The sequence below is a fragment of the Henckelia pumila genome, chromosome 4, assembly GCF_033568475.1.
Source record: "Henckelia pumila isolate YLH828 chromosome 4, ASM3356847v2, whole genome shotgun sequence".
NCBI classification, from domain to species: Eukaryota; Viridiplantae; Streptophyta; class Magnoliopsida; order Lamiales; family Gesneriaceae; genus Henckelia; species Henckelia pumila.
Genome location: NC_133123.1, coordinates 14,408,446 through 14,420,853, shown reverse-complemented (window position 1 = coordinate 14,420,853; position 12,408 = coordinate 14,408,446).

Here is a 12,408-nt window from a genome sequence, read left to right as displayed (position 1 = left end):
CTATCATGCCCACCAATCAAGCTCACCAATGATGTGACACTATTCTATTGGACCTACAATTTATCACATCCAATAGAATAATGTCATATCATTGGTGGGCATGGTGGTGGGCATGATAGGTGGGCGCATAGTAAAACTCTATATATATATATATATATATATATATATAATCACTTATTTTTAGAGGTTGCAAAGAACTAACTTAATTTACCTCATGCTTTTACATTTTTATTCAAGACAAAAAATCATAATCAACAATACTCAATAATTAATAAAAATAAGAATTATACATTTAGAAAATTCAAAAATAGTCTATAAGAAAAAAGAGATAGTAGAATATGATTACGATCATTAAATAAATGCACCAATTAAATGACTAAGCAACAAATTGACTTTTTTCTTATCTTCATAAGTCCATTTAACTCGAGACTTTTCTACCATCTGTGGAGCATCAGCAGAGATGGCAGTGGCAGTGTTGGTTTTCATAATCTTCGTGGGTCCATCTGTGACCACGAACCACATATCATCATCATGTGCTGATAAGTGTGCCTGCATACGAATTTTACAATCGTCATAATTTTCTTTTGAGAACATAGCAATTTTACTAAAAGATATCATTTCTTAGAAACGGTTCAGGTGATATGATGCGATCATGGATGGTGCGCATATTGAACAAGTGACTAAGGAAGCTAAAGAACCGTTGGCGATGCCACAAGGACCAATTACGAGAGGTCGAAGCAAGAAATTTAAAGAAGCCCTTCAAAGTTTCATGACAAATTATCAAGATAGTGTTGGTGATATTGAAGATCAATTTGAAGGATGTTTTAATGCGGGAAACATTGGTGCATATGCGGCGTTTTGGGTTTCTTTGATTTAGCGCTTCTGCGGGAAGAGTTATGCATATGCGTGAGTTGGAAATCACAAACTGCTGGAGTTCTGCGCATCTGCGGGGGATTGAGGCGCATCTGTGCGTGTTCGAGAAATACACACAATGCAGAGTTTTTTTTGTGTGTTTCGGGAATTAAATATTATTTTATTTAATTATTATTTTGAGTATTTTATATCTATTAGGAAACTTTTAGATGATATCTTGTGATATATTTGTAATATTTTGCGTTATCTTTAATTTTTGATTGTAAACTATAAATATTTTGTTTATTTTCATTAATAATAATAATTCAGATTTAGTTTATACACCAATTATTGAAATTCTCTCAAGAATTTTATTCAAAGCTTTGTTTTGGCTTTACAAATCAAATTTAGTTTAATTACTTGGAAGTGTTTGTCGATTGATTTCTCACTGAAGATATTTAGATACAAGTTATCTGAAGGTTTTCTTTGGTTTCAATTGTCGTGATTTTTGTTGTTAATCGTACCGTCGATTAAAGGTGGAAATCCAAAAATCCTATCAATTTTACTTGTTTCAAATATTGGGCAAAACTTTGGATCTTTTGTTTATTGATTAGAGGGTGCGATTCAAATTGTAATTGTGTTTGCTAATCTTACACATCAAGATTCATATCATTTGGTATCAAAGCCAAGGTTTAGAATCAAGTAAGTATCTATATTCATCTATCTCCGTTCTTCGTCTTCTTCGTTCTTCATCCTTTGTTCTTCATTTGTGTAGTAACTCAGGTTCCATTTTAAGATAATAATATGTTAAACATGATTAAGGGTTAGTAATTTCGGAGTGTTATTGGACTTCGGAGTAGAATTTGGGCTTTTGACTTTGGGCCGAATCGGAAGCTCCGAACCCAGATCGGAAGTTCCGATCTCAGCCACTTCGGAAGCTCAGCGGAAGCACAGAGATCGGAAGCTCCGATCCTGAAACGGAAGTTCCGATCTCCGGCTGCCAGCTTTACCCGATGACTCAGCCACGAGTTTTGACAAGTGTTGATCGGAGGCGAGATCGAAAGCTCCGATCGTCGGATCGGACGTTCCGATCCCGGCGTGTCATACATGCAAGGCGTGAGCTGGATCGGAAGCTCCGATCCCGAGATCGGTGGTTCCGATCCTGGCCGGGAATTTTGCCTATAAATAGGGCTTCCCAAATTCATTTCTAAATACGAATTTCCGAGGTTCCTTCTTCAGTTATATAGTGTGAGATATACACTTGAGGGCCCTATCGGTTATAATAGAAGTTTTGGAATAACCAAGGTGTGGTTATAGTCATCCGGGACTAGCGACTCCAAAGGGCTAACTACAGACGAAGGTATGGTCCGGGAATCTATTTAAGTTTTGGGAGTACTTATTAGCTTAGTTAAGGCTTATAGAATTTATGTAGTGATACGGTGAACTTTTGAATATAGGCTTGGAACCTAGGATCTTACTATACTTGAACTAGCCTAGAGGTACGTACACATTGACTGAGATTGCCAGCGAGTATACATGTTTATATGTTGCATTTATTTGGCATTATTATATGGCATGATATATGATTTACCGCTTTCTATATTCATATGTCATTTGCATATACATGTTGAGCCTATACCTTGTTATACCTGACTATAGAGCCGCTCAGCTCTATACTCGATAGTCTGTCACTGAGAGTACCGCGACGGCGGGGGCATTTATGTCTGTCTACTCTGGTGTACTAGACGAGTGTGGTTGCACCCAGAGGTTGATCCGTGCGGTGGCAGCACTCATGTGGCGCCGGTTCTGAGCATGATTTTTCAGATAACCCTGTACCAGTCATCATGTTGCATGCATTATATACATATGTTTACTCATGTCTATGTACTGGGCGTTAGCGCTCACGTCCTAGTTGTTATCTTGGACACCCTATTCCATGGGGCAGGTCGCAGGATGGACGGAGCTGGTAGTTCAAGGCAGGGCTAGGGAGCAGGAGCCTTGAGGATTTTATTATACAACAGGATTCGATATAGCTGTATAATGTTTACTGTTTAAGGTTTCGATTTGGTTGTATCACTACAGATTTAAGCCTGAATTATGTTACTAAGCTGATATGTAAATTATGGTTTTGTTTCTGCACGTTTTACTCTGTTAAGTTATTTTGTTGTATTAATTTTAATGCATGCTATTAGTTGCCAGTTAGTAGGTGATACCATGCAGGGTCACTACATTTTTGGTATCAGAGCATGCTTAGATTTTGGGATTAGTACTTGGGATTTAGTTTAGTCTTGAGTAATTCTTGCGTATTTGGGATTTTAATGTGCAATTCGTTTCAGGATATGGCTGACGAGAGTCACGGTAGTGTTGGCCAGGGAGGTGGTCATCATCATCATCGCCATCATCATCATGATGATCATCATCGTCATCATGAGGGTAGACGTCGCTACTCTATCAATAAGTTCATGCAAGTAGGACCGAAACCCTTGGTGGGAGGCGAGAATCCTGAACAGGCGAGGAATTGGATGTCTAAACTCGAGAGTACTTTTCGTGCTTTCGATTGTACTGAGGATCAGAAATTGGAAGTTCTAGAATTTGTTCTAGAGGATCGAGCACGTTTTTGGTGGGATGCCAAGGCTGCTCAGGCACGTACTGAGAGAGGACAGGTGACTTGGGGGGATTTATGTCGGGAGTTCCAAAAATTGTATTTTCCTCCGGCTGTTCGCCAAGCACAATCTATGGATTTGCTTACTCTGAGGCAAGGATCAATGACTATTGATCAATATCAGCAACGATTTCTTGATCTGCTACCTTTCAGTCCTCATATTAATGAGAGTGATGTATCGAAGTATGATCTCTTTCTACAAGGTTTGAACCAAGATATCTACTCACAGATTGTCGTCTGTGATGACCCAGTATCTTTTGAGACTTTGGTGAACCGTTGCCGTCTTGTGGAGACTAGCAACAGGCGAGCACAGTTGATGATTCCAGCACAACCTAGTGGATCTTTTGAGCCTCGAGCTCAATCTGTTGTGCAATCTGGACCTACGTCTTCTTCTACTCCTACTACTTCATCTGGATCTCGTGGTTCACGAGGTATGTTCTGTTTTGGGAAGAAGAAGAAGAAGGAGGAGTTTTGTAGTCATTGTGGAGGGAAGCATCCTGCAGATTCATGTCGGAGAGCTACTGGTGCTTGTTATATTTGCGGTCAGCAGGGATATCTGCGGAGAGATTGTCCTCAGCGCATGGGTTCTGCTAGTGGATCGGGATCACAGGTTGGATCTCAGGCTTCTATTGTTCCATGTCAGCAACCAGCACCACAGAGTTCTTTTGGTTATCGTCCCCAGACTCAAGGGCAGGTGTTTGCTCTGTCTCAGGAGCAGGCTACTGAGGGAAGCGATCGCATGTTGGCAGGCACCTTTCTGTTATGTGGTATTCCTGCACTTGTATTAATTGATACTGGAGCATCGCATTCCTTTATTTCTAGTCGCTTTGTTAAGAGACATAGATTACCTTATGTATCATTAGATATGGATTTAGTTGTATCTACTCCGTTGGAGCAAGAGATAGTAACTAAGCGTCTAGTGATGGGTTGCCTTCTGGAGTTTGAGGGTAATGTATTAGCAGCTAATTTAATGATATTAGCGATGACAGATTTTGATTGTATCTTGGGAATAGATATGCTAACTTTGTATTACGCTACTGTGTATTGTTATCAGCGTCTGGTACAGTTTCATCCGGTTGAGGGTGATAGCTGGTATTTTTATGGTGAGGGTGCGCGACCTCCGATGCCACTTGTTTCGGCTCTGAAGGCAAGTCATGTCTTGGAGTCAGGTAGGGAGGGCTACCTCATCTATGCAGTTGATATGTCCACGAGTAGTACGAGTATTGATCAGTTACCGGTTGTCAGCGAGTTTCCTGATGTATTCCCTGATGAGATTCCTGGTTTTCCTCCGGTGCGAAAGGTTGAATTTGGTATTGATTTAGTACCAGGAACTACGCCTATATCCCGAGCACCTTATCGTCTGGCACCGTCAGAGATGAGGGAATTGAAACAGCAGTTACAGGATCTGCTTGATAAGGGATATATTCGTCCGAGTGTTTCTCCGTAGGGAGCACCTGTTTTGTTTGTCAAGAAGAAGGATGGATCGATGCGATTGTGTATTGATTACATGCAGTTGAATCGTGTCACCATCAAGAATAAGTATCCTTTGCCGCGGATTGATGATCTGTTTGATCAATTACAGGGTACTTCTATTTATTTTAAGATAGATTTGAGATCTGGATACCATCAAATGCGGGTACAAGACTCAGATATATCTACGACTGCTTTCAGGACCAGATACGGGCATTATGAATTTCTGGTGATGCCATTCGGTTTGAAGAATGCACTGGCAGTCTTTATGAATCTGATGAATCAGATATTTTGAGAGTATCTTGATAGATTTGTCATCGTCTTCATTGATGATATTCTTGTCTATTCTCATGACAAGAATGAGCATGCACAACATCTAAGGATTGTTTTACAGACGTTACGAGATAAGCAGCTGTATGCGAAATTGAGCAAGTGTGAATTTTGGCTTGATCGGGTAGTGTTTCTCAGTCATGTGATTTATAATGAAGGGATATCTGTTGATCCTAGTAAGATAGAGGCAGTGCTGAACTGGTCTCGTCTGACGACGGTTGCTGAGATTCGTAGTTTCTTAGGTCTAACTGGATATTACCGTCGGTTCATCGAGAATTTTGCACAGTTGGCAAGGCCTTTGACACAGCTTACACGGAAAGATGTTGCCTTCATATGGTCCTCGGATTGTGAGGAGTCATTTCACGAGCTGCGTGGACGTCTTACTACTGCACCTGTGCTAGCTCTACCTTCTGGATCAGGAGGTTATGTTGTTTATACTGATGCCTCTGGTCAGGGGTTAGGATGTGTTCTGACACAGCATGGACATGTTATTGCCTATGCTTCTCGATAGTTGAAGACGCATGAGAGTAATTATCTAGTGCATGATCTCGAGTTAGCCGCCATTGTATTTGCACTCAAGATCTGAAGGCATTATCTTTATGGCGAGAAATTTGAGATATTCATGGATCACAAGAGTTTGAAGTATTTATTCACTCAGGCGGAGTTGAATATGCGACAGAGACGCTGGATGGATCTTCTGAAGGATTATGATTGTGAAATCAAATATCATCCAGGTTCTGCCAATCTTACTGCTGATGCCTTGAGTCGGCAGGTGAGACTTTCTGCACTTCAGACTAGTGAAGTATCTCATATGGTTCAAGAGTGCTGTTCATTGAGTTTTACGCTCAAGCACAAGAAAGGGAGGAATGGAATTCGTTTGTATACTATTCTATCTGAGCCAGCATTGTATTCTCGGATTAGAGATGCTCAGATATCTGATGTTAAGACTCAGCGATTGGCACGTTTAGCCAATGGAGTTAATACATCTGGATTCCATTTTCAGGCAGATGGTTTATTGTGCCTATCTAATCGAGTGATTGTACCTAATGATGCGGAGCTCAGGAATAATATTCTTTCTCAAGCTCACAGGATTCGATTATCAGTTCATCCTGGTAGCATGAAAATGTATAAGGACTTGCGAACTAGATTCTGGTGGAAAGGGATGAAGAGGAGTGTGTATCAATTTGTTTCTAGATGTTTGGTTTGTCAACAGGTCAAGGCTGAACACCGACGACCAGGTGGATTACTGCAGAATCTTGAGATTCCCGAATGGAAGTGGGAGCACGTAACTATGAATTTTGTTACCCACTTGCCTATGACTATACGTCAGTGTGATGCTATCTGGGTTGTCGTTGACCGTTTGACAAAATCAGCACACTTTGTTCCTTACAACCGGGAGTATTCTTATGATCGCATGTCACGTTTATACATCCAGGAGATAGTGCGATTACATGGGATTCCAGTGAGCATAGTCAGTGATAGAGACCCGCGATTTACCTCACGTTTTTGGGGTAGTTTTCAGGAGGCGTTGGGTGCCACTCTGAGTTTGAGCACTGCATATCATCCGGAGACTGACGGACAGTCAGAGCGGACGATTCGTACGCTGGAGGATATGCTACGTTCTTCTGTCATGGATTTTGGCTTATCTTGGCAGGATCAGTTACCTTTGATCGAATTTGCCTACAATAACAGTTATCATCGTAGTATTTATATGGCACCTTTCGAGGCATTGTACGGTCGACGGTGTCGTACTCCGTTATTCTGGGATGAAGTCGGGGAACGACAAGTCAAGGGTCCTAAATTGGTGCAGCGGATTGTAGACAAGGTAGATTTGATCAAGCATAGGATCAAAGTTGCTCAAGATAGACAAGCCAGTTATGCTAATATTCGTCGCAGGCCACTTCAGTTTGAGCCTGGTGAATATGTGTTCCTTCGAGTATCACCTTTCAGGAAGGTGATGAGATTCGGTGTGAAAGGCAAGTTGTCTCCTCGTTTCATTGGGCCTTTCCAGATACTGAAGAAAATTGGAGATGTTGCTTATCGTTTGGCGTTACCGCCAAATCTTTCCAGTATACATAATGTTTTTCATGTGTCGTTGCTTCGACAGTATATAGCTGATGAATCTCATGTGATTCAGTCTACTGATATTCAGCTAGAGCCAGATCTGTCTTTTGTTGAACGACCAATCTGTATCCTAGACAGAAAGGAGAAAGTTCTTCGGAACAATACGATACCACTTGTGATGGTACAGTGGCAGCGCCGAGGCGTTGAAGAAGCAACTTGGGAAACTGAAAGTCGTATGCAAGTAGAATATCCTGAGTTATTTGCTTTGTATTTTTGATTTAGCATGTAAGATGTAATTACAGTTGTTGTAATAAAACATGGTTTGATGTTTCATATTGTTATCTTAATTTTGTTTTTAGATGTTATTTCGTGGACGAAATATCTAAAGGTGGGAAGAATGTAGTAACCCAGGTTCCATTTTAAGATAATAATATGTTAAACATGATTAAGGGTTAGTAATTTCGGAGTGTTATTGGACTTTGGAGGAGAATTTGAGCTTTTGACTTTGGGCCGAATCGGAAGCTCCGAACCCAGATCGGAAGTTCCGATCTCAGCCACTTCGGAAGCTCAGCGGAAGCACAGAGATCGGAAGCTCCGATCCTGGAACGGAAGTTCCGATCTCCGGCTGTCAGCTTTACCCGATGACTCAGCCACGAGTTTTGACAAGTGTTGATCGGAGGCGAGATCGGAAGCTCCGATCGTCGGATCGGACGTTCCGATCCCGGCGTGTCATACATGCAAGGCGTGAGCTGGATCGGAAGCTCCGATCCCGAGATCGGTTGTTCCGATCCTGGCCGGTAATTTTGCCTATAAATAGGGCTTCCCAAATTCATTTCTAAATACGAATTCCCGAGGTTCCTTCTTCAGTTATATAGTGTGAGATATACACTTGAGGGCCCTATCGGTTATAATAGAAGTTTTGGAATAACCAAGGTGTGGTTATAGTCATCCGGGACTAGCGACTCCAAAGGGCTAACTACGGACGAAGGTATGGTCCGAGAATCTATTTAAGTTTTGAGAGTACTTATTAGCTTAGTTAAGGCTTATAGAATTTATGTAGTGATACGGTGAACTTTTGAATATAGGCTTGGAACCTAGGATCTTACTATACTTGAACTAGCCTAGAGGTACGTACACATTGAATGAGATTGCCAGCGAGTATAAATGTTTATATGTTGCATTTATTTGGCATTATTATATGGCATGATATATGATTTACCGCTTTCTATATTCATATGTCATGTGCATATACACGTTGAGCCTATACCTTGTTATACCTGACTATAGAGCCGCTCAGCTCTATACTCGATAGTCTGTCACTGAGAGTACCGCGACGGCGGGGGCATTTATGTCTGTCTACTCTGGTGTACTAGACGAGTGTGGTTGCACCCAGAGGTTGATCCGTGCGGTGGCAGCACTCATGTGGCGCCGGTTCTGAGCATGATTTTTCAGATGACCCTGTAACAGTCATCATGTTGCATGCATTATATACATATGTTTACTCATGTCTATGTACTGGGCGTTAGCGCTCACGTCTTAGTTGTTATCTTGGACACCCTATTCCATGGGGCAGGTCGCATGATGGACGGAGTTGATAGTTCAAGGCAAGACTAGGGAGCAGGAGCCTTGAGGATTTTATTATACAGTAGGATTCGATATAGCTGTATAATGTTTACTGTTTAAGGTTTCGATTTGGTTGTATCACTACAGATTTAAGCCTGGATTATGTTACTAAGCTGATATGTAAATTATGGTTTTGTTTCCGCACGTTTTACTCTGTTAAGTTATTTTGTTGTATTAACTTTAATGCATGCTATTAGTTGCCAGTTAGTAGGTGATACCATGCAGGATCACTACAATTTGAGTCTATTCTTTTCCAAATTTCAAAGCCGTTTCTTTCAAACTTGTTATCCAAGTCTCGTGTCTTGTGCTACAAGTTATAAATAAAAAAAAAATCGGTCAAAAAAAATAGTGGGACCAAAAATCTGAAAAAAAAGTGAAAAAAAGTAGCTTGTGGCCATTTTCTTTGTCTTTGTTCATTCTTGGGCATGAGTCAAAGTCAATTTGTCCATAAAATTTCTTGCTTGTTTTCGTAAATCTTTGTGAGTCAATTTTCAAGCGTCTAAAAGTTTTAAACTTGAAGGTTTAAATTTTATTCTACAAAGCAAAGCCTCTCCATAAATTTGAGTGAAAAAAAAAAGTGATTGAGTGTTTCGTTTGGAGTGAACTTTAAGAATTTGTGTGAGAAAATTTATTACTAATGATTTTCTTGCAGGTACCATGAATCCTAATAAAGATGTTAGTGAAAGTGTGAACCAAGGAATTTTCAAGGTTCAAATGAAGGCGTTGATGGGGCAGTTGACTAGGGTGATGAGAACGGAGTTAGAACCTCTTCATGAGCGGATGAGTAAATTGGAGGAGAGTAGTGGTAGTGGAAAAAATAATAAAAATAGGAAGGGGAATGATTTTGAAGATGATGAGGAGAGTTTTGATGAAAATTGGGATGAGGAGAGAAGAGTACATGGGGGTAAGCATAGGCGAGAATCAGTGCGTGGAAAATATCCGGAGGGCAGTAGGGAGGATGAGAATATTAGTAGCATTAAGATGAAAATTCCAGTGTTTCATGGAAAATCTGATCTGGAGGCTTATTTGGAATGGGAGTAGCGTGTGGAGTTTGTGTTTGATTGCCATCACTATTATGATCTTAAGAAAATGAGGTTGGCAGTGGTTGAGTTTGTAGGCTATGCATTAATCTGGTGGAATCAATTAGTGACCATTAGAAGGAGGTGTGGGGAGCCGCCTATTGAGACGTGTGAAGAGATGAAGCGTGTCATGAAGAAGTGGTTTGTGTCTAACCATTATTATCGTGATATGTACAGGCGTTTACAAACTTTGAAGCAGGATCCAAGGAGCATTGAGGATTACTACAAAGAGTTGGAGACCACAATGATTCGGACCAACATTGAGGAGGATAATGAAGCTACAATGGCCAGATTTTTGTGCGGTTTGAATAAAGAAATCCAAGACCAAGTGAAACTTCGCCACTGTTTTGATTTGGATGAGATGGTGCAGACGGCCATGAAGGTGGAGCAGCAGCTCAAGAGAAGAGGAGCTGGACGATTTCCTTCAGGTGGAGGATCGTCGACTTCTTGGCGTCCAAACGTTGCAAAACGGGTGGACAACAAGCCGGTGTTCAAACCAAAATCTGACACCAAATCGGAGACACCAAAGCAAGTGGTTAAAGGTACATCTGAAACTTCTAATACTCGATCTAGAGATATTAAATGTTTTAGGTGTCAAGGTATTGGCCATATTTCTAGGCAATGCCCAAATAAGAAATTTATTATTATTAATGCTTGTGGTGATGTGGAGTCGGAGAGTGAGGAGGAAAATTATGATGGTATGCCTGCGTTGGTAGACCTGATGATGAGGATGAGTTTGGGGCTGTTGTTGGTGAGTTATTGGTGAGTAGGAGAGTGTTACATGCACAACCTAGAGAGGAAGAAGAGAGTCAGAGGAAAAATCTTTTTCATACTCGTTGTTTTGTGAATGAGAAAGTGTGCAGTATTATTATTGATGGGCTAGTTGCACCAACGTAGCGAGTTGCGAACTTGTGAAAAAATTGGGGTTGTCTCTTTTGAAGCATCCTCAATCATAAATAATATAATACAATTATATAATAAATATGTATACATTTCGAATATTTTCGAACATTCAACTCGAGGCTTTTCTACCATCTGTGGAGCATCAGAAGAGATGGCAGTGGCAGTGTTGGTTTTCATAATCTTCGTGGGTTCATCTGTGACCACGAACCACATATCATCATCACGTGCTGATAAGTGTGCCTGCATACGAATTTTCCAATCGTCATAATTTTTTTTTTGAGAACATAGCAATTTTACTAAAAGATACCATTGCTTATAAATGGTTCAGGTGATATGATGTGATCATGGATGGTGCGCATATTGAACAAGTGACTAAGGAAGCTAAAGAACCGTTGGCGATGCCACAAGGACCAATTACGAGAGGTCGAAGCAAGAAATTTAAAGAATCCCTTCAAAGTTTCATGACAAATTATCAAGATAGTGTTGGTGATATTGAAGATCAATTTGAAGGATGTTTTAATGTTCTGGAAGTGGAAAAGGATCAACAAAGTGATGCAAAATTGGTGCAGCAATCGAATGGAGGAGGAATGATTTCACGCATCTGCGCCGAAGCTCGTGCATCTATGCCAGGGGCCGTGCATCTGCGCAAATTGTCTCGCCTCTGCGCAAATGAGATTTCTTAAGTGTCTGGAGTTTTGTGCAGATGCGGGAAATTTTGTGCATATGCAGTGTTTTAGTTTCTTTGGGATTTCTTACGTGTCTGGAGTTTTGTGCATATGCGGGAAATTTTGTGCATATGCGGCGTTTTAATTTCATTGGTTTCTGGAATGTTGTGCATATGCGGAAAACATTGGTGCATATGCGGCGTTTTGGATTTCTTTGATTTAGCGCTTCTGCGGGAAGAGTTATGCATATGCGTGAGTTGAAAATCACAAACTGCTGGAGTTTTGCGCATCTGCGGGGGATTGAGGCGCATCTGTGCGTGTTCGAGAAATACACACAATGCGAAGTTTTTTTTGTGTGTTTCGGGAATTAAATATTATTTTATTTAATTATTATTTTGAGTATTTTATATCTATTAGGAAACTTTTAGATGATATCTTGTGATATATTTGCAATATTTTGCGTTATCTTTTATTTTTGGTTGTAAACTATAAATACTTTGTTTATTTTCATTAATAATTCAGATTTAGTTAATACATAAATTATTGAAATTCTCTCAAGAATTTTATTCAAAACTTTGCTTTGGCATTACAAATAAAACTTTCTCAGTTTAATTACTTGGAAGCGTTTGTCGATTGATTTCTCACTGAAGATATTTAGATACAAGTTATCTGAAGGTTTTCTTTGGTTTCAATTGTCGTGATTTTTGTTGTTAATCGTACCGTCGATTAAATGTGGAAATCCAAAAATCCTATCAATTTT